This window comes from Sciurus carolinensis, chromosome 6, assembly GCF_902686445.1.
Source record: "Sciurus carolinensis chromosome 6, mSciCar1.2, whole genome shotgun sequence".
NCBI classification, from domain to species: Eukaryota; Metazoa; Chordata; class Mammalia; order Rodentia; family Sciuridae; genus Sciurus; species Sciurus carolinensis.
Window position 1 is genome coordinate 93,678,394 of NC_062218.1, and position 6,304 is coordinate 93,684,697.

Genomic DNA, 6,304 nt, shown 5'->3' on the forward strand with positions numbered 1-6,304 from the left:
CCAATTTCTCAATGTCTTTTATTATGGATAGTAATTTCTCTGCCTTATTTAACAAATCTTTGCTTTTTTTTCAAGTCCATGAACACATTCTCTGAAATTATTTTATTACATGTAGGCCTACAATCTATCTGGAATAGACAGTGCATGATATGTAATAGAATAAAAGTGCATTTTCCCTATATGGATATCTAATTGATCTAGTGCTCATTTTGTTTTTAAGCATCCTTTTCCTGCTATGTTATGGTGACATTTTTTTGTCAAATATCAGGAGAACATATAAAATGGGTCTAATTATTGGTTCTTTGTTCTGTGTCATTTGTTTCTAATTATCTGTCCAGGTATAAAATCTATGCCACCCCTTATTGCTGAAGCTTAAATGTCTTAATAACTGGTACTATAACCCTGCCATTTTTGTTCTTCAGAATAGTCTTTCCTATTCTTGACTCTTGTCATTTCCACAAAGAAAGCTGAGATTTTCATTGAACTTATACTGAATAATTTTGGAAAACTGAAGTTTTATACTGATAAATATTCCAATCCATAATTGTTATACATCCCTCTACATCTTTAGGTATTCTTAAATTTCTTTCACTGTTTTTGCTTTTCTGTGTAGATGTTTTATACATCTTTAATTTATTCCTAGACATTTGAGGATTTTTAATACTATTATAAAAGTTACAATTAAAAATACTTTCTAATTATGTGCTGCAACTATGTATGTAAAATTTATTGATATTTAAGTATTGAGCTTATAGGCAGAAACATTGTTAATTTATTTATTAATTTGTAAATGGTAGTTCAAGAAGTTTTCAATGCATAGTTATTTCATTTGCAAAAGGCAAATAGTTCAACAGTTTAATTTTTATTTTCATGATATATGTTTTCTTTATTTGTATTTCCTATTGTACTACCTAGTACAATTTTAAGTCAGTGATAACTGACATTTGTTTTGTATCTGATCTTAGGCAGGGGGAAAGCTTTTAATATGTCACTATTAAACTCCAATTAAATTCCTATTAAATATGACATTTTTATGGGAGTTTTTAATAACTTGTAATCAGATTAAAGAAGCTCACTCTTGTTTCCAGTTTGCCGAGAGTGCAGTGTCTACAAGGTAGATGAGTTGCTCTTCCTCCTGTCAGGAGGAGCAGGTGAAATTTGTCAAGAAGTTCTGGAAACGCTGCTCTAATATCCTTCCCTTTGGTCAGCAGCACATGGGGGAGTAGGGAATTTGCCCATAGCAAAGAACTAGGGGAATGTTTGAGAGAGGGATAACTTGGGGTGGACAAAGCAGTTTCTTCTTTTTCATGAGCTTCTCAAATGGGTTGATTCCTCTTGACACTTGTATCTTTTTTCTCCTTAATTTCCACCATAGATTATAGTTCATATATACCCTTGATAAACTGACTAAATAAGTATTTTTCTAGCTGTTTCAGTGTCCATGTTTGGTGGGAAACTATTTTTAATTTACACGGAGAGTGGCGCCCAGGTTAGCCAATACTGTTCCAGGAGCGATTGCCGCTCAGCCACTCAGGTCCAGGGCCATGAGCCAGGCCCTGGTGATTCACAGCTCCTCTGTGGAGCGTTCTGCCCACCCCTTCACATTCTCCAGTAACAGCTGTGCTGTTGGAGTCTCAGTGATTAACAAAGTATCAAACCATTCCCCTGGAACCCTCCAGAACTGCCTCTCATGGGGCACCTGATGGATCTCTGCTTCACAGATGGCCTATCTGTACATTGTTATAACTTGCTGTACTGTTTCCATTTCTCCTGGGTATATTTTAGAGAAAAAGAATCTCCAGGTCATATGATAGATGTTTCATCTTTGTTAATACAAGCACTTGGTAATGAATCTTTATAATATTAGCTGCATGCTGAACCAGCCCTATCTCTGAATTCACTTTGAGACTCTATAACTCCACATTTGCTTGAGCTTTCTTAGGAAAGCTCAAGATTATTTATTTTCTCTGTGTATATTCTTGGCATATTTCTGCCTAGAGGAAGAGCAAAATCAATAAGTCCTACAGTTTTATTAAGTTTCTTAAAGAGCAGGATATCTGATCTGTTGGCTGAAGCTGGTTAATCACCATCCTGTACAAATTCATCTTAGGATGGTGTTTTTCCTCGTGTTTTTCAGTTGTCATTGGTAATAGAGTGTTGTCTAACTTCCCAACTGTATTTAAAGAAGAGCCGTCGCTCTAGTACATGTCAGTGCCTTTTGGTGTAGCCCAAAACAACCAATGTTAAATAATATTTTCCTACTTACATATTATTTTTTTTTAGCTTGTCACATACTACTATTTGATCTCTCTTCTAGTTCTTCCTATGGGTCTAATTGTGGCAATCTTCCCTGTCACTTATCCTATTTCAGTTTGCAAAAAGGGTCAAGTGAGATCACATGACATATACCCAATTTCACTCTAACCATGAGAATCATGCACATAGGTTTGGGGACAAAATGAAACAGGCTGCTGCCAAGTTCCAGTGCTCTACTGGGGAAAATTATCCAGCAGTTTGGACAAACCCTCCCATGTCAGCAGGACTGTCAGTGCTCCTTGGAGTAGTTTTCCATAAAGCCAGTCAGCAGCTTCACCTTTTTATCTCAACAGCTGTTCCAAACTTTGACTCTCTTCAGTTTTCTTCCTCTGCCTCATCTTCTCTCAGTCTCAGTATAAAACCTTACCTTCACATTTACTCAGAAAAACCAATGAACAAACCAACAAACAAAATAATTCCTTTCCCCCTAAAGCCGCAAAACACCTACAAAGTGTATTTCCACTCATGGTTTCACAGTCCTTTCTATTTTTGGTTAAAGATTGCCCCTCCTACAGCCAAAGTCTCATGTGTCCTTCCAGTCACTTGCACTGGAGTTTCTCTTGACTTGACAGAGACCTTGGGCCATTAGCCACCCACTGTCTTTTCTCTGTATTCTGTTTGCTCCCTTCAACATGTAAACATTTCCTTTAAAAAATTTCCTCTAACTCCACATCACCCTCAAGCTACTGTTCTGTATCTTTTCCCATTTGCAGTCAAACTTCTTGAAGAGCCTTCTCCATCTGCCATTTTCTCTTTCTGGCCATTTACTTAGTTGAAAACAATCTGTCTTCCATCCCCAAAACAGCTATGAAATTCTGCCAATTAACTTCATATTAATAAATCCAGTGGATACATTTCATTTAACAACTTCCTCCTTCTCTTCTCTCTCTCTTTCAACAATACTATCTTCTATGATTTTTCTACCATTTCTCTAGCCACTCTTCAATCTCCTTGTGATCTCTCTAAAATGACTGTTTTCACAGGTTTCTTCCCAACTGTGGGACATTTTTCTACAATCACTTCTATCTTGCTGACTCATTGATCTCTATACATTGTGTATTCCCCCAAGAGTTTCAGACTCATATTCACCTGACTTTCTTAGTCACCAGAACTCAACATACCCCGAACTAGTCTCATTGTCCTTGTTTGTGAGTGGATTGCATTGGTATTTCCCTTAAGGAATAACATTCTGGGACCTAGAAAGAAATCTGAGTCATCTCTAACTTTCCCTATTATTCAGCACGACTTTGTACATGTTATTTCCTAAACATAGCATAACTCTGTGTTCTCATTGTTACTGTCTTATCTAACAGCCTATGTAGCTTCCTAGCTAGTCACTTTTTTCTTTAATCTGACCCTACCAAACCTAATATACTCACTATTACTAGAATTATTCTTCTAAAATGTGGATCAATGTTAATTAAAAAGAAAACACATCCATTAACTTGATGCAAGTCTAATAAAAATTATGATGTTTTAAATGGGTTTGACAAGTGACTGTAAGAGCTAAGAACAACCAAGATATTGTGAAGAAGAATAGGATGGAGCCAAGCATGGTAGCACATGCCTGTAATCCCAGTGGCTCAGGAGGCTGAGGCAGAAAGATCAAAAAGTTAAAGTCATCCTTAGCAATTTAACAAGGCCCTAAGTAACTTAGAGAGATCTGTATCAAAATAAAAAATAAAAATGGTTAGATATATGGCTCAATGATTAAGCAACCATGAGTTCAATCCTTAGTATCAAAAAAAAAAAAAAAAAGGATGGAAAAATTTTCTTTCTGAAAAGGTTTATTCTAAAGCCATAATTAAGGCAGTATATTGCCTCACAGGTAGACAAACCATCAAATGATACACCATAGAAAACCCAGGAACAGACTCACTCATGAATGGAACTGTGATCTTTGACAAGGGTACAATGGAAAAACCAAAAACCATTCAATATTTCAAGCAGGAGGACTTTTAAAAAGGAAAATAGATAAGCACAAATTATTGAAGGACTGGAAGGACCAAGGTTTGAGACATGGAATGCCTTTAGCTTATGAGTCACTGCCACAGCCTTCCAGAGAAGCTGTTCAGAGGTCAGAACATATAGGACACTCTGCTGAGATCACAGCACCCCAAACTTGCTCAAAGACTAGTATGGGAATTTGGAGCCTGTCTGGTTTCTATAAAACACCCATCCAAGTCTTATTTCCTCTGCCATTGCTGCTGAGAGTGAATTGTTTCTATCTCCCTACTTTTTCCCAAATTAGCTTAAATGCATTTTTCTGATAGCACCCAAACATTATCTTAAAACTTGCTGGCAAAAATGTTTGGAGAATTCAGCTCCAGGGATCTAGCTCTTGTGATATAGGGGAGAGCAAGGGAGGGAAATCAATGTGTAACAAAGGCCATAGACGACACATGGCACAAAGGAATTAAAGATCACTGGAGCTCAGCACAGTGGCATACACCTGTAAACCCAGGGGCTCGGGAGGCTGGGGCAGGAGGATCTTGAGTTCAAAGCCAGCCTCAGCAACAGTGAGGCAATAAGCAACTCAATGAGATCCTGTCTCTAAATAAAATAAAAATAGGGTTGGGGATATGGCTCAGTGGTTGAGTGCCCCTGAGTTCAATCCCTGGTGGCTCCCCAAAAAAGAAGAATGGAGAAGGAAAGAAATGCTCAATAAGCAGCACTAGAACAACTGGATATCCATTTAAAAAGCTGAAATAGAATTCCTGCTTACACCATACACAAGAGTCAACTTAAACAAATAGACTTTTTCTAAAAGGAAAACTTCAGGAAGGACACATGAGAGAATATTTTTCTAGGTTGGGGATAGGGAAACTTTGGTTAAACATGATACAACACATTTTAATCATGAAAGAAATGATTTATTCAACTATATGGGCATTAATAATTTTTGTTTATCAAAAAAAGAAAGGTTCTACTACTTTTTTGTTTTCACTTTTTGTCACACTATTACCAACATTTTAATATCCAGAATATGTAAATCAAAAGAGAACAAACACACAAACATAATAGAAAAATGGGCAAACGGCATGAAAGTATATGGCCAAGGAACATAAAAGAAAAAAAACCTATTTAATCTTTTCAGTATTCAGGAGAATAGATATTAGGACCCAACTGAAATATTATACTTATATATTAGGAAATATTAAGAAGTAAATGTAGAGTCATTTCTGACTTTTCCTTAACCACTATCTTTGTATGTTTTAATTTCTAAAATATAGCCTGAATCTACTTTTTCATTTTCATTCTTTTTATCATTGCTTTAATTCACAAAGCATGGGAGAGAATATGGATCAGTAGGAATTATTTTCTTTTACCCCTGATACATCATAGGAAAGGTGAGTGGCAGCTGCAGCTATTATGCTGCCTGAAGCTGCCAATGTGTCTCCTGTTGCTCTTGCGTGCAGCTGGGGAGTCCATGGCCACAAAGTGCCACTGCCAGGCAAACAGCCTGGGACTTCTTTGAAATTAGGGTATTGGAAAGGCATATTAGATAATAATTTTGGAAAACACCTTGTTATTCTCTTGAAAGTATGAACATGGAGACACCATATCTTAGCAATTCCAGAGAAAATCTTGTACAGGTCTCCAGGAGACAGGCTCATAACAGTTTATAAGAGTCATGAAAGGAAATTATTTAGAATCCATTATCAGGAGTATGGTTGTATAAATTGTTTCATATATATATATATATATATATATACATATATATATATATAGTGAAATATTATTCAGGAGTAAGAACAAATGATCCATAGCTATCCTCAGAAACATATAAATCATAGAAATCTAATATTTAAAAAAAAGCAATCCCATAAAATCATAGATAACACAATACCATTAAGACAATTCACAAACACAGAAAATTAAGCAATATGTTTAGGCATGTGTACACATTTGATGCAGCTATTTTTAAAAAGTGAGGTAAAGATAGAAAATTCATAATAGTGTTACTCTCTTTCAGCAGAGGGTGGTG

General features: G+C 36.1%; 1 non-coding gene across 1 annotated transcript; it reads right to left on the bottom strand.

Annotated features, from left to right (window-relative positions):
• Positions 1 to 5,653: 5,653 nt before the first annotated feature.
• Positions 5,654 to 5,782, bottom strand: LOC124987747 (small nucleolar RNA SNORA44). The gene has a single exon (XR_007109262.1). It is a non-coding gene; the product is annotated as a small nucleolar RNA SNORA44 (small nucleolar RNA).
• Positions 5,783 to 6,304: the final 522 nt, after the last annotated feature.